Source organism: Bubalus kerabau, chromosome 2 (assembly GCF_029407905.1).
Source record: "Bubalus kerabau isolate K-KA32 ecotype Philippines breed swamp buffalo chromosome 2, PCC_UOA_SB_1v2, whole genome shotgun sequence".
NCBI classification, from domain to species: domain Eukaryota; kingdom Metazoa; phylum Chordata; class Mammalia; order Artiodactyla; family Bovidae; genus Bubalus; species Bubalus kerabau.
In genome coordinates this window covers 20,334,801-20,358,804 of record NC_073625.1, presented here as the reverse complement: position 1 = coordinate 20,358,804, position 24,004 = coordinate 20,334,801, and the positions used below count along the sequence as shown (strand labels likewise).

The window sequence follows — 24,004 nt, the reverse complement described above, 5'->3', positions numbered from 1 at the left end:
CTTTTGGTCACACACACCCATTTTTTGCAAATCCTCCACCCCCCGCCTCTGTCAACTACTGGTCTATTCTCTGTGTCTATCAGTTCATTTTAAAACATCATATAGTGTTTGTCTTTCTCTGTCTGACTCACTTCACTTAGCATAATGCCCTCAAGATCCATCTGTGTTGTAGCAAAAGTCAGAATTTCTTCTTTTTCATGGCCAAATAATATTCCATTATATAAATAACACTGCAATGAACGTGAAGTTGCAGATGTCTTTTCAAAATAGTGTTTTTGTTTCTTTCAGAAAGAAAACTAGAAGTGGGATTGCTGGATCATGTGGTACTTCTATTTTTAAGCTTTTAAGGAACCCCGGCACTGTTTTCCACAGTGGCTGCACCAGCTTACATTCTCACCAGAAGCGCACAGGTGTTGCCTTTTCCCCACATTCTCATAAACATTTGTGATTTTTTACCTTGTTGATAATAGCCATTCTGATCAGATATATGATGCGAACATTTCTTCCATTATGTAGGTTGTCTTTTCATTTTGTCGATGATTCATTTCCTGGGCAGAGGCTTTTTAGTTTGGTGGAGTCTTATTTGTATATTTTTACTTTTGTGGCTTAGTTCTTATTTTTTTGTTGTCTGGTTTTGCCACATTGTGACTGATCATTCTTTTGTCCAAGACAAGACAATGACTGGTTAACTATGAAAGTAACACTCGCCACACAAACCCAGCAGAAAGATTGTGGGGAAAATGGTTTCAGTTTAGGGTTAGACCCACCAGTTAGTGTTTCTCTTCATTTGCAGCTAAAAACACTGTAATACTGTGACAGATATTTAAGAAGGATAAGATGATGAAGTTCAAACCAGTCAATGATGAAGGAGATCAAACCAGTCCATCCTAAAGGAAATCAGCCCTGAGTATTCATTGGAAGGACTGATGCTGAAGCTGAAGCTCCAGTACTTGGGCCACATGATGTGAAGAGCAAACTCCCTGGAAAGGATCCTGATGCTGAGAAAGATTGAAGGCAAAAGGAGAAAGGGGAGGCAGAGGATGAGATTGCTGGATGGCATCACCAACTCAATGGACATGAATTTGAGCAAACTCCAGGAGATGGTGGAAGACAGGAAAGCTTGGCATGTTGCAGTCCACTGGGTCACAAAGAGTCAAACATGACTTAGCAACTAAACAACAAAAACAACTAAAGATGATGGTGGGAGACTCGTTGTCTACAAACCCAATCTCCCCCAGATTGGAGCCTCCATTAGAAAAAATAAACTTCAGAAGAGTTTACCAAAAATATTTAAATTCCTAGGTGAGAGAGACTTTCTTACTCTTCTTTTTTTCTAGGCTCTGACCACATGGAAGAAAAGATACCCTCTTCAGAGATAGTCTTGCTACCCAAAAGATTCCCTCTCTGCTGGGTTCTTAGAAACCTTTGGGTTATTTGAATCTCAGATTAACCCATGTTGTAGGACATGTAATCAATCAGGGAGATTTTTCAATGAAAATCGTACAGTTTTGCAGAAATTGGTTTATACTTTTTTCCTTCTCTAATACAAGTCAGTTCAGTAGCTCCATTCATTCCTCTCCTAAGATACTGTCAAATAAAAGTTTCCAAAATCATTTTCCATTTAGCAAGTGTTTTTCCTATCTCATGATTTACTCCTGTTACTTTTAAAGTAGTCTCTGCACTTGATTTGAAGGTATGACTATAATGCAAACTCAGCTCTTCTGGCCTGTTGACAAGGGAAGTTTTGCTGTAAAAGATGAATTAGGAAGCAATAACTGAGTAGAACTAAAATAATCAATGCAATTGCCCTTTGGTGCATTTGGGGGCTAATGATATATAAGTCAATATGGCTGAAAAAGAAGAATAAATGTCAAACTAAATACCAAAGAATGAATAACCCACTGTAACATTGCTAGAGTCCTAAGTTCCCAGTATGCTAAGATTGTTCTGAGAACCACGTCAATACACTAGTCTCAAGGTAATTAAAAAATTCTAAAAAGCCAATACTTACTTTGTCAAAGGCACAAGTGGAAATCCAACCTGGAATGTGAGGAAATTAACACAGAGTTCTGCTTGTGCTCAAGCTGGGGCAGTTAACCATTATTCTTGAAAGAATATTTATACTGAGAACTTCCTTTTAAAACTCAAAATACTAGAGAATCATACAGGCTGGAAAGGACTTAAAAAACTATCTAATTGCTTTGTTTTCTATATTTGGAAGCTGTACCTCAGAAAAATTAAGTGAATTGTCCATGGTCACATTGCTGGCTTGTGCCTCCTGGCTGGCGCAGTGATCTTTAAATGTGCTTATCTTGATGTCCTTGTCTTACATGTCATTCCAATTCTCTCTCCCTTCTTCTTCTCCTTTCAGTCTTTATTTACTTATTTGGCTGGTCTTAGTTGTGACACCTTAAATGTAGTTCCCTAACCAAGGATTGAACCTGGGTCCCTTGCATTAGGAGCATAGAGTCTTAGCCATTGGACCACCAGGGAAGTCCCTCTGTCTCCCTTATTCTATTGCAAAAGAGCCTCTCCTTTAAAAAAAAAAAAAAAATAGATGACCAGTCCAAGTTCGGTGCATGAAGCAGGGCACTCAAAGCTCGTGGTCTGGGACAACCCAGAGGGATGGGGTGGGAGGGGGGTTCAGGATGGGAGGGGACACATATGCACCTGTGGCTGATTCATGTCTATGTATGGCAAAAACCACCACAATGTTGTAAAATAATTATCCTCCAATTAAAATAAATGAATTAATTTTTTAAATGTCTCCTTAGCTTTTTAACTATTTTAAGATGATTATTTTCTAAGAAACAGCAGACATGTGAAAAATTCTTTAAGCTAAGTAGGAGTTACTCTTTTGTAAGAAATGTTTATATTTGTAAGGGAAATCTATAAATGTAGGGGTGTCTCCCTCCAGGTATCAGGAAGAGGAAGATGACCAAATCTCTAGAAACTCTGAACCATGAAGAAGGCAATGACTTAAATCTGTACAACCTTGCCATTCTTTTCTGTGCCCTTCCTGATAACCCGCCATTATTCACCCTCTTTTGTCTTTAGCTGAAGATGGTATTTAAGGTGAGGGCTTGGGCCATTTTGACAAGTTCCTCGATTCTCCTTGGTCTCTCCCATGTATTCCTGTTACTAAACTTTTGTTTGATTTTCTCTTGTTAATATGTCTCATGTCAATTTGATTCTTAGACCAGCCAGAAGAACCTAGGGGGGTAGAGGAAAATGTCTTCCTCCCCCACACTATGTTATAAGGTAAGTAAATATTGAATAAACGTCCCTTGGCGCTAACACATAAACCAGTAAGGTGAATTCTACAGAGACTACAGGCCATAGGGCTTGCAGTTAGACCAGATTGGCAGAAGAACCTCTGGAGGAAGTGGATAAGGGTTCACAGGTGTTCAGTGAAAACGAGATAGCCCAACACTGGTAGCCTCAAAATGTAGGAACAACAGCCTACACAGGGATAAAATAAACTAAGGAAAATTAGTATTCATAGCCCTTTAAATAAGAAGGCCAGGCCCACGTCAGAAGCCAGAGAAGATAGATGGAAGAACTTGAATCCCAAAGATAGGAAAATGGACAAAAATATCAGTGCTTTCTGCAGCAGCACATATACTAAAATTGGAACAATGCAGAGAAGATTAGTATGGCCCCTGCACAAGTATGACATGCAAATTTGTAAAGCGTTCCATATTTTTCAACCTAGATGTCCATCGACAGATGAATGGATAAAGAAGTTGTGGTATATGTACACAATGGAATATTATTCAGCCATAAAAAGGAATGCATTTGAGTCAGTTCTAATGAGGTGGATGAACCTAGAACCTAGTATACAGAGTGAGAAAAGTCAGAAAGAGAAGGATAAATAACATATTCTAATACATATATATGGAATCTAGAAAAATGGTACTGAAGAATTTATTTTCAGGGCATCAGTGGAGAAACAGACATAGAGAATAGTCTTATGGACATGAGGAGAGGGGAGGAGAGGGTGAGATGTATGGAAAGAGTAACATGGAAACTTACATTACTGTATGTAAAATAGATAGCCAATGGGAATTTGCTGTATGTCTCAGGAAACTCAAACAGGGGCTCTGTATCAACCTAGAGGGGTGGGATGCGGAGGGAGATAGGAGGGGGTTCAAAAGGGAGGGGATATATGTATAGCTGTGGCTGATTTGTGTTGAGGTTTCAGAGAAGACAGCAAAATTCTGTAAAGCAATTATCCTTCAATAAAAAATAAATTAATTTTAAAAAACCAATTAAGAAAAAAGTAGACAAGGAGTTTGAGGTACGGGTGTGTGAGTGGGTGATTACCCTGTTTACAGCTTGTATGCTGAGAACATCCCTTAAGGGAGGGGACATGTGTACCCTTGTGGCGGATTCACTTTGCTGTACAGGAGAAACTAACACAACATTGTAAAGCAACTCTACTCCAGTAAAACTTAATTTTAAAATAAATAAAAATTGTATTTAAAAAAAAATCAGGGTGAGGAAAGGAGGTAATGTCAAAGATGACCAGATATTGTCAAAAGGCTGGAAATAAAAAGCAGGCACTTGATCCCAAGCTGGTGGGTAAATGGAATGGGCCAACTGGTAAGACTTTTAACCCCAGGACTATGTTGGGTCTAGTGGGGAAATCTTTTTTTTTTAACTTTTATCTTGTTTTGGCATATGGTTAACTAACAATGTTGTGATAGTTTCAGGCGGACAGCACAGGGACTATACATACAGCATACACAAAGCTATGCAGATACATGTATCCATTCTCACCCAGCCTTCTCTTAGTGAAGAAATCTTGGTCCCAAAGTTGAGTCCCAATGCTAGCCATGCCTCCTTCATCCATTGATTCATTTGTGTAATAGTTATGAACACCCACTGTGTGCCAGGTGCTCTATTATGTGCTAAGGGACAAATTAATGACTAAGACAGACATAGTTCCTGTCTTTGCAGATACCACACAAGTCACTACACAATCATCCATTTACCTTCGTGGCAAAAGTTATGAAAGGCAAGCCTAGCATACAATGAGAATTCATAAAAGGGGGATCTCACTTTGCTTGAAGACAAGGGGAAATTGTGGTATCAGCTTTTAAAATGGAAATGAATATCTAATGGGAGGTAGGTAATTTGCATTTTATGCCTATAAATACACCAACTGTTACTAATCAGTAATACCAAACAGAAGTGTGTACCTGAACAGACCATGTGCACTAGATGCTCAGCAAGGAGGGGGAGAAAGGGATTCCACTGGGGAAGCCAGAGGGCACGGGAGAAGCTGGGTCCCTAGAGCTGTTGGATGAAAGCAAAGGTAAGGCTCCTGCTCACTTTCACTTAGAAACTATAAGGAACTGGGTCGCTGAGCACGAATAAGGCAGTGCAGCCTGAAGTCAGTCTCTGACAAAACTCAGTGCCCCAGTTCTGATTCCCGACCGACATTTTGGTTTCCTCGGTACTAAGGACTGCTGTGCGCCCTACTTCCTTATTTCTCAGCCCCATTAACCCAGTTTTTATGAACTGTTCCCAGGCTTCTGGATATTGTTTACCCATGCACCAGATGTTTGCTGGTAAGAATTAGGACGGTACAAATTCTGGGCTGTTACAAGGTGATAAGCATGCCTGGCTGATTGCAGGCTAGTCCTTGGGTTTTTGATGTATCTTTGGATTCATGCTTCCATGACCAAATTCCATCGCGCTGCACAATTCCAAGGGAAGCCCATCCCTGTAAGATCAGCAGCTAGAACTCCAGACTCTGCCACCTCAATCAGGTTCCTTGGCCCACAGTCATGCATCCTTTCCTAGGCAAAGTTAAGTAAATAAGTCAGTCTTTACTTTAACGAGTACCTTCTGAAAACATGCTTCAACCAAACGTGGAATTCTAATGGTAGGTGTATGGGCATGGTGGGTTTGTCAGAGCAGAAGTTTGTGGGTGCAGGACTTTGGGCACCTAAGTAGCACACCACACGCTGGACCAACAACCCCACCGCTTACAGATACAGCAGACATGCCCTCCACTTGCCAAAGCCTTCTCTGTCTGGGTGTGTGGAACGCATGCCCTAGAAAAGAAGAAAACTTGATGACAATGTCTTAGGAATAATAAACCTCAGGTGAAAATGGACATTTGAGCAGAATTTTGAAGGATAGTCAGGCTGGCAAGCTTTGAGCTGCCCAGGGTGAGGGGGAACCTCGGCAAAGCTCTGGTTTCTGATTGACCATCTTGTTCTCAGAGGCTGAACCTCGGCTCTGGTTTCTGATTGACCATCTTGTTCTCAGCTAAAAATCAGCAATGCCCTTCCCTGGTTTCTCTCATTATCCTCCTTCCTCAGAGAGATCATCTCAGCCCAGAGACAAAAAGCTGTTATTCTGGCTTCTGTTTTGTGTTTTGTTGACGTCCTAAGAAGATGTACTGTCTCTTCAGGTATAAACTTGGGTTAACACCCCTGTCTTGGTGTTGTTACCAGAATGGAACATGTGAGGAAATTTAACAAAGTTGGGTTCCTACCCCCTTACCAAAAACACTTTGACTAGTTTTGAATATTTTGTTCATTCCATGATTATTGTTTGAACACCTACTATATGCCAGATGCCATTCTGAGTAGAGGTAACAGTGGATAAGATGAAGTTCCTATACTTGTAGGTCTGACTTCCTAGTGGGAAGAAACAGTCAAGGACCTGTAAGCAAATAAATAATATAAACTCAGATCATTAATGAAACAAACAAATAGGACAGTGAGGTAGAGAATGACTGACATGTTGGAAGTTGACATACACATCTTTCCCTATTAAGCTAGAATTTCAAACTACTGTGCTAAATTTTCCCATAAGTGATTAAAGTGATACAATGACTCACTTATCAGATCATGTTCCAGTCCATAGGTTCTGATTTGGGGTTGGAAACCTTAGACTCTACATCCAAGTTGCACTCACATGGCAGGCTGATCAGAGGGCCCAGGTGTAATTTACCATCTCAGCAGACCCTCAAGTCCCCAGGGGGCCACATGAAGTTAAACCCAGGACCAGGTATTTCAAGGGTAGCTCCCAGGGCTCTTTGCATGGTTGTACACAGAATGCCAGAAGCTGAACTACGGTCTCTGACCCCTTAGATCCTTGGAGCTCTGGAGAGGCTACTTCTTCTTTGTGTAGACAAAGCTGAAGCCTGAATGGTGACTGAATTACAAGCAGGGAACCACGTGTGGCAGCTGAACTGTGGGACATGTTGAGTCAAGACAGAGTAGCTCTTAAGTTCCTGGGAAACCTGGGTTTTCTCAGCATCTGGGTCCGATGTAGACAGCCTGTCAGCTCTGTATCCTCAGGCAAAGGACCTGGAAAAAGAAGGCACATGCCATGCTGGCATGTTTTATGTGTGTTTATGTAAATGGCCTTATTTTAGGGATAAAAACAACACCTCCATGTACACTTTTAGGTAAGAAGGGTCCTGTGGTTTGTTATGCAGGCCAAAGTCTCTTCTCTCTTTTTCTTATATAATCAAACCAAATACAGTTTCATCCTGAAACTAGGAAAGAGGCAATAAGTTGGAAAACTCTTTGGCCAGCTGTCAACTTTGGGATGAAATTTAAAAAAAAAAAAAAAAACTGCATACAAATTCCAGTCTTCTCTTTCATATGGAAATCTCAAGTTCCTTCTTGAACTGTAGTTTTTCCAAGATGATAGTGTATCAGTTCTTTGAGTTCTGGTCTCCCACCTCAATGTACTTATTCACAGATTGATTTATTTTTTAATCTATGGGCTGACTTTGATATGTTTATAATGGCTGTCGGTTGTAGAGCACAGTTCCTGGGCTTATTAGGTTTATGATCCAGAAGGGGACAGCAAAGCCACTTTCCTTACAGAACCATGGGCTATTGGAGTTGGACTCTTGGATGTTTCGCTTCTCTGGGTTTTCCATAAAAAATATATAGTAGTGTGTATATGTTAATCCCTAACTCCTAATTTATCCCTTCTCTCAATTTCCCCTTTGGGTAGCCAAAGGTTTGTTTTCCATGTCTGAGAGTCTATTTCTGTTTTGTAAATAACTTCATTTGTTTCATTTTTTTAGATTCCACATATAAGTGACATCATATGATATTTGTCTTTCTCCGTCTGACTTGTTTCACTTAGTGTGATAATTTCTAGGCCCATCCACATTGCTGCAAATGGCATTATTTCACTCATTTTTTGGCAGCGTAATATTGCATTGTGTGTGTACCACATCTTCTTTATAAACATTGAGTAGTTTAGACTTGAGGTCAGAGGAGACCTCTCTGCATAGATGCTCTTCCTTGGCTGTGTTCATCGGTGAATTCTTGGACTCACTCGGAACTCACTTAGGAAACATACTGCCGTCCAACATTGGTGAGAAGTATATTGCTCAAATCTGTAGCCCACTGTGATTTTCTAGATGCCTTCTGAGTTGAGGCATGAATGATTTGAAGCTAACCACATGGATTCCTGCAGAAGAGTGTTCCAGGCCGAGGGAATATTTGGCTTGGGGATCCAGAGTTGAGGACAATGAAGAGACAAAGTCTGGTGTGGCTACAGTTTGGGATCAAGGCAGAGAGGGGCATGTGATGAAGACGGAGAGGCTGGCAATGTCTGCAACTGCAGAGCCCTGTGAGCTATGGTAAGGAGTTTGAGTTTATTTCACATGCAATCAGGAGACTTTGGAGAGCATTAAACAGGGTAGTCATGGGATCCAGTATATGTTTTCAAAAGGTTGCTCTGGCTGTTGTGTGGAGAATGGATGTGGTGGGGCAAAGTGGAATAGGAAGACCAGTTAGGAAGCTGGTGGCTGAGTGCAGGTGAGGTTGATGTTGACACAGATGAGAGGATGAGAATGGAGATGAAGGCGAATGGAAGGATTTAGGGTACACATTAGCAGTGGCACCAGCAGGACTTGCTGACGGGATGAGAAGGAAAAGGAGAAATCAAGGAAGCCAGTGGCTGCCAAGACTGGGAAGCAGGCAAGTGTTTTAGCTGGAAATGATACCCTCCGTTTTACATACCGTGAGTTGAGGTTGCTAGTGAGACATATATTCCTTTCAATATTCTCTGATTTAGTTTAACATTTGCCTCTATTTGTCTGAATCAAACGAACTTCCTGTGTCATGCTCCAGAAACTCCGCTCGAGCTCCTGCTTGAAATTCTGAACAAGAATCGGTGGTTCCCCAGTGGCAAGAGTGATGTCGTAGACTTGAGAGGATGTCCTAATGTCCCATTTAGACAGGCTCCTCCTGGTCTCTGGTTGTGCTCAGCTTTTCTTTCCCTTTATAGACCACCCTGGAGCACCTGCATTACAGGTGGGAGAGGCAATGGGCAGGTAGACCAAGGACACGCAGGAGGTAGAGAGACAACTGGGTCATTGACCCCAATATGTGACCCTCAGGAGCCCAGTATTGGGTGGTTAGCAGTGGCAGTGGCTCCTTTCTATTTAGGTTTGGGTGGTAAACAGTAGATAATCAAAGACGAAGAGACCATATGAGATGAGATGTTTAGTTAGTGTTGGTCGCTCAGTCATGCCCAACAGCTACTCTGTCCATGAGATTTTCCAGGAAAGGATACTGGCGTGGGTTACCATTTCCTTCTCCAGGGCATCTTCCCAACCCAGGGATCAAACCTGGGTCTTCTACACCGCAGGCAGATTCTTTACCGACTGAGCTTGGGAGAAAATTAAGGTGAGGGGAGAAAGCCAGCATCCCACTGGAAGAGAGGGGTGGGGATCAGGACTGCTTGTGCATGGATGGAGAGAAGCCAGAGGAGGGTCTTGAAGAACCAAAGAGATGAGCTCATTTCCTTGAGGACCAGGAATCTGGAGAAAGGATGTGTTCTGATGAGTATGGAAGACATAGGTTACAACTATGAAGAGACGGGAGCCTCCCAGATAAGCAGTAGCAGAAGACCTGGGCTGTGGGTACAGGGTAGATTTCAAGGACTAAGCAATGCACTGTAACTTTGTTTTTAGGAGTGTTTTTTCTCTCTCTCTCTTTGTTTTTGTTTTTTAGTGCAAACTAAAGCAATCTCTAGGGCTTCACCTGTGGCTCAATGGTAAAGAATCTGCCTGGAATGCAGGAGATGTGGTTTGATCCCAGGGTCAGGAAGGTTCCCTGGAGGAGGAAATGGCAAACTGCTCCAGTATTTTTGCCTGGAGAATCCCATGGACAGAGGAGCCTGGTGGGCTACAGTCCCTAGGCTGAAGCGACTGAGCACACACACACGCAAAGCAATCTCTAGAGGCAACTGACCTGAATGTTCGAGACCATATATTTGGTTTATCCCCCACGGATCTTTATATCACTGATATTTCTGCTATTATCACGGAGCTGAAATGTAATGTCTGCTCACTAATCTCCTCCTATGAATGGTGAAGAGCAGGGGCACAAGAGTCAGAGAACCTAGGTTGGAATCCTACCTGACTCCCATCTACTATGAAATTGGATATATTACTTAAATCCTCTGGGCCTCAATTACTTCATCTTTTAAATGGGAGCAATTATAGTCCCTACCAGGACTGTTGTGAGGATAAAAGGAATGAATACATATTTAGCGCTTGAAATAGTTCCTGGCACATACTAAGCTCACTAAAATACCACTTCTTGCAGGAAAAAGACCAGAGGATAAAACAGGCCAACACGTTGTAGCCCCCCACGTTTTTGTGAGATCAAGGAAGAGGCCAAAGTGAACCTAGGTCATCTTGGCACGCTGGCATGAGTACCTGGGGACCCACTGCGTCCTACATTAGAGGAAGAAGAGAGTGACTACACTAGTCAATTACACAGAATGTGGAAAACATGAAAACAGCAATCCAACATCTGAATCTGCCTCCTAAAAGCATTACTAAGCCATTCCCCGAGCCTGAGACATAGGCTAATGGTGAGATCCCTTGAACCCTCGAAACACCACTGTGAAATGTCTGGAGGCTTTCTAGATTAATAGCGTTAGAAAAATACTGTTAGAAAAATCCTGCATTAGAAACAGTCTATGCCTGGCTTTTACCGCTGTCCCCTTCTATTGATGCCATTTTTCTCCCGAGGAAACGAATGTTTAAAAATTATTTTTAAATGTAATAGAAAGAATTATCAATCCATTAAGGAAAACAAAACCATTCTAATTAACCACCATTCATGGGAAAAGAGCTCGCTGCTGCAGGGCCAGATAAATGCCAATCCAAAGCTACAAAAATTAAGCCAGCCACACGGTCAAGTTCAATTATATATCATCCTCACTCAGCCAAATTGATATCTGATTATTTTGCCTCATGGATGCTGATGGAGAGGGAGTGATTTCTCCCTTGGCTGGACCCAGCATCATGAGCAGCTTCTGGTCTGCTGTTAAGGGACCAAAGAATGTACAGGGCATGCTCAACAGGTAATCTTTCCCCAGATCAACCTGCCTGAGGGAATGGAGACAGGGAGTCTCCATGAGTTCAGAGCAGAGACCACCCCACCCCACCACCAATCCCCTGGTTCAGAGTTCTTTATGTCTCAGCACAGAGAAGAATTCAGGGAGAGCAAAGTGATAGATAGGAAGTGATTTATTAAAATAGGATGCTGTGAGGCTTACAAGCAGGTAGGTGAGAAATGCTGCACCCAAGAACTTAGAGGGTTACAATTCTATAATCAAAGGAAAAATGGAGAAGGGGAGAAGAATTTATTTGTCTTTCTTGAGTAGAGATCACATTTCCATCATCAGCTTTGCCTCCAGGTTGGGCAGGAGAATTTCCTTGTCCCTACGTGGTCAAACTGGGTCCACAAATGATTGTTTTTTATGTCCTAAGGATCATTAACTCACTGAGTTCACTGGGCAGGAGGTGGGGCTCATGCCGCCCTTGTTTTATTGTTTGGGGGCATGTCTCATGCCTTTGCTACATGGTTTTGTTGCTAAGCAAGCCTGCTTGATTTTGTGGTCAAGCAAGCCTGGATTCTTGAGTAATCATTAACTTATAGGAGTCTCCCATAGTTTCTCCTACTTACAGTCCCCCAGTGGGATTAACTATTTAATCACCTACCTTGTCGCTTCACTCTAACACTCAGGCAGAAAGAAACTAGGTAGTGATGTTTCCCTTTCTGTCAGCAGAAGCAGTTATAACAGTGACAATGAACGTTGCTTTTTAAAATAAACAAATAAAGCCTAGCTTTAAATGACTAAGTCCTTCATTTCATTCTGTTTCATGACCTTGATAGCTAAACGGTTATTTAATGAAGGATTTGTAAGAGCTGTTGCTTTGTATTCAAGAATTAGGGGAGAGCATGGGACTTTTCAGGTGGTGCGAGCAGTAAAGAACCTGCCTGCCGGTGCTGGAGATGTAAGAGACATGGGTTCAATCCCTGGAGAATCCCAAGGACAGAGAAACCTGGTGGGCTGCAGTCCCTGGGGTCTCAAAAAATCAGACACGACTGAAACAACTCAGCATGCACACACGTCCTTCAGATGCTCGTCTCCACGGTGAAGTAGAGATAATCTCCGAATTTCCCTTTGAATGATTAGGGAATCTAATCCCAGTCCAGGGGATTAGAGATCCCAGTCTAGAGATTTCAGCACTAACCAAGACAAAGAAGTAAATTATAGAGCTAATTACCATCACTCAGGCAAATAAATGCTAGCCATTCAAATCTGCTCCTGTTCAAAAGTGCTGTTTGTTGAACTTCAATAATGCCATGGGACATAATGATATAAATGTTTCTATTTGCTAGAAGGGCCTGCATGGAAACAAAGCCCCAAGAATCCAGCGAAGACTGAGACTGAGAAATATCAAAGAAACACTTCATCACATTAGGTGTCTCTGTGGAACCTTACTGGACAGCCGACGACTGTGGGGCTCTGTCTTGTTTTGATGATAATTCAGCAGGAAGAACTCTTGGACACCTGCCATATCAGCAAACTGTTCTTTCCCAAGAGAAAATTCCATATATTGGTCAAGAGAACCCAAATGGGTTAGGATGAAAAATACACACGTAGGGTTTTTAGAGTAAATGGTGATGACCTTCTACTCAGAGAGGCGAAGACCCTGTGTGTCCGAGATCACAGTTAGGGAGGGGCAGACCCAGGACATGTAACCTCCACGTTTTCTAGACAGCCGAGTCACTGCTCTTTCTGTTTCACTGAGCTGCCTTGTAGGGAAAACACTGGAATTACTGGAGTTAAAAAAATCAACAGGAATAGTCAACTTGCTTTACCCTTGAGACAGCTCTCAAGTGCAAAGGAAAAACTGCTCCATGTCTCACAGCCCATAGTGTCCTAGATTTGGGTGGAACTGATGTCTCAGGATCGGTGGAAGTGAGGCTAGCAGCGATCTGGGCTAGACTGGGGACAAGCTGGAAGTGGCTCAAAAGGGTTCTAGCGATCATGAGAGTTTCCCAAAGTACTACTGGGTTATGGCCCAGGGACTGCAGGAACTGAGCAATTGGGAGGAGGCATTCCATCTGGGGAGGACAAGATGGGGGAGATACGTTTTCTGAGAGAGGAATCCACATCCACGCTCTGGGGGTGTGTTTGTTTAGCTGCTTATTGTTGTTCAGTCACTGAGTCATGTCCGACTCTTTGCGATCCCATGGACTGCAGCACACCATGCTCCCTTGACCTTCACTATTTCCCAGAGTTTGCTCAAATTCATGTCCATTGCAGACGTTTACTGAGTCTCTACTATGTGAACTGCATTGTATCTTTTCATGAAATGATTATAAAGGGAACCCTTATAAAGTACACACTTCCATGTGTGTGCATAGAAGTGAGGATTGAAGAATAGAGGTTGTGCTGAGAATAATAGTCATTTGCCTTGGAGTTCTATGTCAGGGGCAAAAAGGACCCCGAATGGGACTAGAGCAGGCAGAACAAGACTCCTGGTCTCAGGTAGAAACAGGAGTCAAAGCTACTTTTCTTTTCTCTCTTTTTTTTAAAGGGTAAAGAAAATGGATTTTTTTGTTTAATATTTTCGGTTATTAGTCACTGAAGAGGAAGAGGAGGAGGATGTTATCTGCTACTTAAAATTCCCAGCAATTTCCAGAAAAGTTTTCATTCCAAATTTGCTAGACACAGTATATATTCATTGTGAAATGAACTGGTGAATGAATTGGTGAAAGAATGACTCGTCAGGTCTCATTTGAAGAACCATGTTGAGTTGGTTGATTTTTCCAGTTAACTAGGATTTCCTATAGCTGTGGAGTCACGTGGCTTTAGCCATGTTATTTGATCATATTTTTAGTGCCTCAGTCATGTTCCTTTCTTCTTAAACATATTTTATGGAACATAATTTTCCCTTTCCATTGGTTGTTTTACTCTGTACAACTATGGCTTTGGGGCATTGGGAATGTGAGCGGTTTGCCCCCACCTTGCAGTGATTTTTTTTCTTGGAGCTTCTTCTGTCTCCTTTTCACCTTACCCATCATCACGAGTGTGTTACCATGAGCCAGACTTGCCCTAGGCACCTGGAAACAACAGTGAACCAGCTGGATGTGCTTCCTTTACAGAGTTTCCAGTTTAATCTGGAACTCAAACAAACCAGGCAAACAATTACAATCTGAAGTTAATTCTTTCTTTTGCCTCAATTCCCTGACCAAGGATCAAACCCACGCCTCCTGCAGTGGAAGCACAGAGCCCTAACCACTGACCACCAGGAAAGCCCCTGAGGTAAATTCTATGACGTTAACTGCTAAGATAGAGAAAAATACTAGAAAAAGTGAGTGTTCCTATAGCAGGGTGAGTCCTGAAGACCATGCCCTGAAGGTGACAGTTTAGCCACAACCCGAAGGAGGAGGCAAGCCAGCTGTGGGGAAGATGCCTGACAACTCTTGCCCTCAACCTTCCCCTCAATCTTGTTGCTAAAGTTGGCCAGCAAATATCAGAAACTCGCGTCTGTTGAATCATTAATCTCATGTTCACAGGAAATATAGATGTTGCTCTTAAGGGGATTTCAGGTTTTCCTTAGGTGAAAATATACGTTTATCACAGCTATTTTATTCCCTCTTCATCTCACTTTGGAAAGACCTGCAAAGCACTGACTCACAGGGGAGTAAAAAATGAATAATGCACGGCCCCCTCCACCTTAGGAATTGTGTTAGTCAAGGTGAGCGAGGTTGCTTTGTAGTAACAGGTAATCCCCAAATCTCAGTGGCTTAATGTATTAGTAGTTTATTTCTCACTCACACAATTTCCAACGTGGATCAACAGCTCTCTTACAAGTCATTACTCAGAGATCTGGCCTCGTTTGATCTCCTGATTCTGGCCGCCTTTGATCTCCTGATTCTGGCCCCTATGCACAGAAGGTGAAGAGGGGCTGGAAGTTCAAATATTTTTAAAGACTAGTCTTGCAAGTTGCTTTAGATTATTTCCACCCAAATCCCAGGTGGCACTAGTGGTAAAGAACCTACCTGCCCATCCAGGAGACATAAGAGACTTTGGGTTGGGAAAATCCCCTGGAGAAGGGCATGGCAACCCACTCCAGTATTCTTGCCGGGAGAATCCCCATGGACAGAGGAGCCTGGCGGGCTACAGTCCATGGGGTTGCAAAGAGTCAGACACGAATGAAGCAACCGAGCAGGCACACACACTTGCAAGTTGCTTACATTATTTCCACCCAATTCCAAGCACATAGCTTCACATTAACTACAAGGGGACTGAAAAAATGGGATATCCCTATGTCTCCAGAAAGAAGAAATGGGAGTGCTGAAGATACGTCTGGCCTCCATTGTAGGACGTTCTTAATTTAGTGGCCCAGAAAGATCATTAGACACCACAGTGTCCTTATTTGGAGAAATTATCAAAAGTGTTAACCAGAGTTGGAAACAAAGATGGGGGTCCACAGAGGTGACATTGATTAATTCTGATTAATCAGTAACAGATAGCTGAGAACAGAAGTCTGCTAGAGAAACTGGGTTTGATTAGGATCTTATAGGATAAATAGGTATTTAATTTGTAGAAATAAAAGAGTGAAGTTAGACAAAGGCAGAAAAATGTGAAAGTTCATACCAGCCAGAAAGGGTAAGGCATCTTGTAAGACTGGAGGAAACAAGAGTGGAAAAAAAAAAAAAAAGACGGACTAGATTCCCAAGGGCCTTGGATATGAAGTTAAATAGTTTGGCTTTTGGTCTATGGAAAACAGGAAACCATGAAAGCTTTTTGAATAGGTGGTAATATCATGAGTTTTGTGTTTTAAAAAGAGGTATTTTCTTTTCCGTGTCTTTGGTTGTTGGCTGAGGTTAGTGGAGAGCTCAATGCCTGATAATTAAGAACGTTGCTACTTCATAATAGGTTATTTCTTTTCTTTTGAGAATTGATAATACTTTCTGTGTGCTGGAAAAGCTCATTAGTCCTCCGTGTCATCAAGAATAGCACTGATGAATTAAATATCCCTATAAGGCCTATGTACTTTAGTGAACGGGTGGCACAAATGACATGTAAAAATGTTACAAGTTACATCATCTGTCAGCCTTGCAGAGAACTCGATCCAAATGCTATTAGGAGAACCAGAGCCATGTGCCAGCTCCTCAGCAGAGCTCAGAACACTGACATTAGAGTTCAGGGATTGTTGGCAACCCTTTGGCTCTGTTGTTATCCGTACCTTTGGGTTCCAGCTTTCAACTTGTTTCTGGTTGGCTAATAACAGCCCATATACCTTATTTTATTTTTAATTGGAGAATAATTGTGTTACAATGTTGTGTTGGTTTCTGCTGTACAACAACCTGAATTGGCTATAAGTACACATACATCCCTCCCACCGGTGCCTCCCTGCCACCCATCTCGGTCATCGTAGAGCACTGAACTGAGCTCCCTGTGCTCTCCAGCAGCTTCCCAGGGGCTGTCTGTTTCACACACAGCAGCCTATATATGTCAGTGCTCCTCTCTCAATTTGCCCCACCCTCTCCTTCCCACTCTGTGGCTACAAGTCTGTTCTCTGCATCTGCATCACTATTTTTGCTCTGCAAGTAGGTTCATCAGCATCACTTTTCTAGATTCCATATATTTGCATTAATATACTATATTTGGGGCTTCCCAGGTGGCCCAGTGGTAAAGAATTTGCCTGCAATACAGGAGATGTGGGTTCAATCCCTGGGTCAGGAAGATCCCCTGGAGGAGGGCACGGCAACCCACTCCAGTATTCTTGCCTAGAGAAGCCTGGCGGGCTACAGGTCACAAAGAGTCAGACATGACTGAAGCAACTGAGCATAGCGTGGCACAGCACACACTTTATTTGTTTTTCTCTTTCTGACCTACTTCACTCTGTATGACAGACTCTAGGTCCATACACCTCACTGCAACTGGCCGAGTTTTTGTTCCTTATTATGAACCGTCCATGTCTTAAACTTTAACCCAAAAGATAAAGCTCCATCTCTTCGTGGAGCCTCAGTCCCACTGCTCCTCTGTAGTGTTAATAATTACATGTACTTCTCCATTACAGCATTTGTCTAAATGCACAGAAATTTAATTTAAATCCTAACATAATCGAAGTTTCCTTAGTTTCTTTATAGCTCTTCCACCAAGGTCCCAACCGTTTTCATTCCCACATCCCCAGTCTGAAGAAAAATTGAAAATACAGAAACATAAAAACCTTGATGCTATGCAATCTTTCTCCAAGGAAGCTTAACACACCTCTCTTAACTAGAAGTCTCTGTTGGTTCTTCATCCAATGACCAGTTCTTTCCTTACTCCTTGGTGTCAAAACCCTGATTTTGTTCAAATATCCTGAACTTTCCCCTCATCTGACTCAGGAATAAATCCAGATTAATCTAGCCATGGCATATTTGTGTTCCTTGTCAGTGATGGACTTAAGGGTGACCCAGTCTAGACAATGAGGCATGAGTACAGGTCTGCTTGGGGGTTCCTGGGAAATGTCGCCTTGATTTTGAAGAGCACAGATACCAGTCTTTGTTCCTCTTCTTCCTTTGGATGCTGTTGTGTCAAGAAACAGTGCCCAGCACAGCAGTGGCCACCTTGCAGCCCTGGGGGAGCCCCACTGAAGCAATGCCAGTGCCCTGGGGAAAACCAAGCAGGAAGATGAGAGGAGCCTAGGGTTCTGGTGGCATTGCAAAGTCACCACCTTAACCAAGCCCAGAGGAGGTCTCCATCAAGGACCTCTTTTATGTGAGATGACTTCTTTTCTTTACTTTTATAAGCTCATCAGTTTGAAGTTTTCTGTTACCTACAGCAGAAGCACTGTGGTGATGCACACCATTTCTTCCCATCCCAGTGAGGAAAGCAGATAGTCAAAGCAGAGGGTTCCTGCTACATCACTCCAGGCTATAACACCAAATCAAACCAGCCAATCTTGAAGGAAATCAACCCTGAATATTCATTGGAAGGGTTGACGCTGAAGCTCCAATACTTTGGCCAACTGATACGAAGAGCCGACTCATTGATGCTGGGAAAGATTGAGGGCAGGAGGAGAAGTGGGTGACAGAGGATGAGATAGTTGGATGGCATCATCAACTCAATGGACATGAGTTTGAGCAAACTCTGGGAGATAGTGAAGGACTCGGAAGCCTGGCATGTTACAACTGAACAACAAGGATATAACGTAATCGGTGCCCCTGGGCCTGAACAAAGAAGGTTCCAGAAAGCAGGCAGTGAGCAAATGACTTCATCTGAGTCACAGAGATCAGGAAGAAAGCCAGGGAGAAGGTAACCAAGACAGTGGCTTCCTCCTCGAAGGCCAGCTGAAGCATGAAGCCTGGTGCTTCTGCCTCTGATTCCTTCTGCCCACAAACTTGGGCCACTTCGCTCAACATCTCAAAGCTTCAGTATTTCTCATCTGTAAGATATATGCCTCGCAGGTTGTTGGGAGAATAGAAAATAATGCATGATACTTCCTCTCTTGTAGTACTTACAGCCCAGGCAGTATGGGCATAGAGTAAATGTATACATTTGATCTTAACAAGCATGATGATTCTTAAACTTTTGCTCCATCAGATCTTTGATGGTAGCAAAGAACCTCTGGGTCATTTACTCTTTTATTGTCAATTGATCTACCAATTTATAGAAGAGAAAGGAAGGAAAGTGTTCCACGAATGAGGCTCAACTCACAACTATGATCAGGGACTCATGACTTCATATCTGACACCCAAACAACTCCATCTCATGTATGTGAAAGCTCACACGGATCAAGAAGGATCTCAGGATCATACCCGAGAACCACTTTTTCCCCTCAGATTTATTGAGAAATAATTACCATATAACATTGTGTAAGTTTAAGGTGTATAATATGTCAAATTGATACACTTATATATTACAAAACGATTACCACCATAGCTAACACCTGCATCACATCATGTAATTGTTATCCCTTTTTTTTGTGGGGAGAGCATTTAAGATCTACCCTCTTAGCAATTTTCAAGTAAATATTTAAGATAGCATTATTAACTATAATCACCATGCTGTGCATTACATCAGATCCCCAGAACTTATCCATCATATAAAGTGGAAGCATGTATGCTTTGACCAACACCTCCCCGTGTCCCCTACCCCAGGCCCTGATAACCACTGTTCTAATCTCTGTTTCTATGATTTCAGAATTTTTAGATTCCACATATAAATGACACCATATAGTATTTTTCTTTCACTGACTTATTTTGCTCAGGCTGATGGCCTCAAGTTCTGCCTATGTTGTTATAAGCAGCAAGATTTCCTTCTATCTTAGGACTGTATGTACATCTTATGTGTTTACCCATTGATAGATACTTAGATCGGAGAAGGCAATGGCACCCCACTCCAATACTCTTGCCTGGAAAATCCATGGATGGAGGAGCCTGGTGAGCCGTCTATGGGGTTACTAGGAGACGGACATGACTGAGCGACTTCACTTTCATGCATTGGAGAAGGAAATGGCAACCCACTTCAGTATTCTTGCCTGGAGAATCCCAGGGACAGCGGAGCCTGGTGAGCTGCCGTCTATGGGGTCACACAGAGTTGGACACGACTGAAGCGACTTAGCAGCAGCAGCAGATACTTAGATTGTTTCTAAATCTTGACTATCGTGAATGAACACAGAGTATAGATATTTCTTGGAGATTCTGATTTCATTTCCCTTGGGTATGAACAGAAAGTGGAATTTCTGGATCATATGGTAGTTCTGGGCTCCCCTAGTGGCTCAGTGGTAAAGAATCTGCCTGCCGATAAATGTATAATTATGGTTGACTCACATTGTACAGCAGAAATCAATAAAATGTTACAAAAATTTAAAAATAAATGACAAAGAAACAACAAAAAAAAGAAATCCACTTGCCAGTGCAGGAGATGTGAGTTCAATCCCTGGGTCAGGAAGATCTCCTGGAGAAACAAAGGAAAACCCACTCCAATATTCTTGCCTGGGAAATCCCATGGACAGATGGAGCCTGGTGGGCTGCACTCCATGGGGTCTCAAAAGAGTACAACGCGACTTAGCGACTAAACAATGACAACAACACGGTAGATCTATTTTAATTCTTTGAGGGAACTCTGTATTGTTTTCCATAGTGGCTGGACAACTTATATTCCCACCAGCAGTGCACAAGGGTTCACAGGATCCATTTTCTTAAGCTATATTGCCACTTACGAATGAAAGAAAATTTGGTATTGAAGAACCATTTTGACTGAGTGTTGTGCCGCTTACACATATGCCGCATTAATTTTTTTTCATAACAACTTGTTAGCCTCCAGTTTTAGAGAAAGAGAATAAAAAAAAACCCTGGAACGTTCTTGCTTGGAAGGATAATTGCTCATTAGAACCTCATTTCATTATCATTGTACAATTCATTATGCTGAGCACTTCGTTAGAAGTATTGTAAAACTCCTGACAACTTGAATATATTATATCGAATATTGGAATGTATCTGATTTAGAGCTTTACTGTTTCTTGAGGGCATTTTCTAATTAATGCAAGTCTGCGAAACCAGAAAAAGTGAGAGTCTCCATATTTTCTTCTGGGGGTCATTACCGGAGATGTGTTTAAGAAAATCAGTTTGAAACAGGAAGCTTTCTTTAGCTCAGAGAGAAAAAAGTAGTCCATAAACCTGAAATAGTCACAATGAGGCCACATCTGTCTTTACAAATACAAATAGCTCAGAATGATCTGCAATTAATACAAAACTGAATCTTTTTCGAGTGCTGTGAGGGACTTTGGGGTAAAGAGAGCAGATTGAACATTTTCATTTATTGCTCTTTCTTCTTGAAAGCCTACTGAAATGACAGCAACAGGGGCTTAAAAAACCCACAAGGACAAAGGAAATGAAGGAGAAGAACAGAACTGCAAAGTCCTGACAGCTGGAGGCAGAGGGACAAGGACTATTGACTTTTCAGACCCAAGAGCCAGAATCCTAAGCCAGCAGCGTGGGCGGTGAGACGAACGCTCATTGCACTCAGCACTGTTAATATGCAGGGATTAGTGGCTCCAGTGATTGGGGTTAAAGGTGGAGTTCTAGAAGGATCCACTGAGAGTCTGCTTGGGAAGCATTTGAATTCCCAGCAGAGGGACTGTCACTCATCTCCACTGGCACAAGTCAAGAAGTTTTTCCCTCTAGAGAGGGTGGAAGAGGAGCCTCAGTACTGGAGGATCCTAGAAACAGTTGATGGCAAGTCTACCATAGTACAGGCTTCCCAGGTGGCCTGGCCAGTAAAGAATCTGCCTGCCATGCAGGAGATCTGGGTTCCATCCCTGGGTCGGGAATATCCGTTAAAGGAAGAAATGGTAACGCAATCCAGTATTCTTGCCTGGGGAATTCCATGGACAGAAGAGTCTGGCAGGCTACAGTCCACAGGGTCACAGAGTCAGACACAACTGAGCGACTAACACACACACACACACGCGCGCGCACTACCATAATACAGTGGGGGGATCAGAGGAGCACTTACACACCCCATGATGAGATCTTCCCTCCAAGCCCTCTTGGGTGAGCAAGACGCTGGCAGCAGAGCCTAGACCCTGAGCATGAGTTAGGAAGATGCTTCCCTGAAGAAGCTGACCATCCCCAGGAGAAACACCAAACATGTCCACCTCAGGGAGTTCTCAAGAACACAACCAGTTGGAAAAGTGGTTCCCAAAGTGTGGTCTCCAAACCTGCAGGTCTGGTACCACCTGGGAACCAGCTAAAAATGCAAATTGCTGCACCCTGCTGCAGACCTACAGAATCAGAACCACTTGGGTAGGACCCTGAGATCTATGAATACTTTGAGAGGCACTCCAGGTATTTACTAAAATTGAGAAGTACTGCTTTTGTTGGAGATAAGAAAACTGGGGCTTAGAGATGAAAACTAACCTGCGGGGAGGCAGACAGCAGCTCACCGCATGCAAGAATACCCCAACAGTCTGGGTTCTAGAAAGCCCGGTGGTCAGCCTCATACAGAAGGGAAGTCCATGGATGCTGACATTCTTGTCCTTTGGGGCTTCTAGGAGAAGTGTGGAAAAGGTTCGTTTCCTTCTTGGTTGCGTGTAGCTATCAGGGAACTTTCAGGGTGTCCAGAGATATTTCTCTGTCCTCTGCCTCAACCTACAGAGTTGTGCAAGCAGGAGTTGGTCCATGAGAACTTGGAGGCAGAGACCCTCAGGGTTCAGTCGGGCTCTCTGATTTGCCTCCTCTTCATCTCCCTGCCCTCCAAATCCTTCAGAGACAAAAGCTGGCCCTCAGATCCTCTTCCTTCCCCAAAAGGGTACATAGCAAAAGCAGCTACTCTAGCTTTGCTACCCACATTGATTTACTTTTTTTTTTATAACCCTTTAGTTTCCTCTTGACAGGATTATTCCCAGCAGATATATCAGGAGGAAACCTTGACTCAATGATCTGCAAAATTCCAACAACTCTGAAATTCTGTGATTCTGCTGTTATATAACTTAATGTTATACAAAAGATAAAGGTAAGCATCACAGGTTTTAAGGGACTCCAGAAATGTCACTCGCTATTAGTCAAGGCTATGGTTTTTCCTGTGGTCATGTATGGATGTGAGAGTTGGACTGTGAAGAAGGCTGAGCACCAAAGAATTGATGCTTTTGAACTGTGGTGTTGGAGAAGACTCTTGAGAGTCCCTTGGACTGCAAGGAGATCCAACCAGTCCATTCTGAAGGAGATCAGCCCTGGGATTTCTTTGGAAGGAATGATGCTAAAGCTGAAACTCCAGTACTTTGGCCACCTCATGTGAAGAGTTGACTCATTGGAAAAGACTCTGATGCTGGGAGGGATTGGGGGCAAGAGGAGAAGGGGACGACAGAGGATGAGATGGCTGGATGGCATCACTGACTCGATGGACATTAGTCTGAGTGAACTCTGGGAGTTGGTGATGGACAGGGAGGCCTGGCGTGCTGCAATTCATGGGGTCGCAGACAGTCGGACACAACTGAGTGACTGGTCTGATCTGATCTGATCTGATTAGTGCTTTCTTGAAGTCTCTTTTAGGCATTGACAGCTGGGGTCACATTTCCACTAGGCTGAGGAGAAATCGGAAGAGAAAAGACTTTGAGCTGGCCTCATGCGGGCTGCTCTGTGGTCAGCTGAGAGCTCCTTTTTGTCCACTGTTATCCACCCCAGTACAGAAGGGTCCATGAAGAGTGCCTGAGGATAGACTACCTTAGAGGGGACATCTTGGGTTGAGCATGAGCTTGGTTATCAAACCCTCCAGGGTTCAACTCTCAGCTCTACTATTGACTGGCAAGGTCACCCTAAGCTCTCAGCTTTCTCAACTGAAAAATGAACGTTATGCCAACCTCTTTCTAGGACTATGGTGGGAAGGATCCACATATCATTCCCACCTGATGTCATGCCCCTCTCATAGTAAGAACTGCATCATCTGTAGCTCTTAGTCACAGCATCCCTAACAAGGCAAATTGTTTGCAAGGCTCAGGGCATGTAATGCAGGACTGGGGACCACTCTCATAGACATCGGGACTTCGAATTTTGATGACTACTGATTTGCAAGAACTAAACTAGAAATAGTTACAGCTATCCCGACTGTCATTAAAAAGAATCAAGAGTTAATTTTGTGAATTTGAATGGATTTTTAATTTGAGGTGGTTGTTCTCATCAGTGATGACGAATTTTCTGACACA

General features: G+C 42.8%; 1 non-coding gene across 1 annotated transcript; it reads left to right on the top strand.

The window, feature by feature from the left end:
* Nucleotides 1-3,600: 3,600 nt before the first annotated feature.
* LOC129645093 (U6 spliceosomal RNA) lies at nt 3,601-3,707 on the top strand. Its single transcript, XR_008711183.1, has one exon. It is a non-coding gene; the product is annotated as a U6 spliceosomal RNA (small nuclear RNA).
* The last annotated feature ends 20,297 nt before the right edge of the window (nt 3,708-24,004 follow it).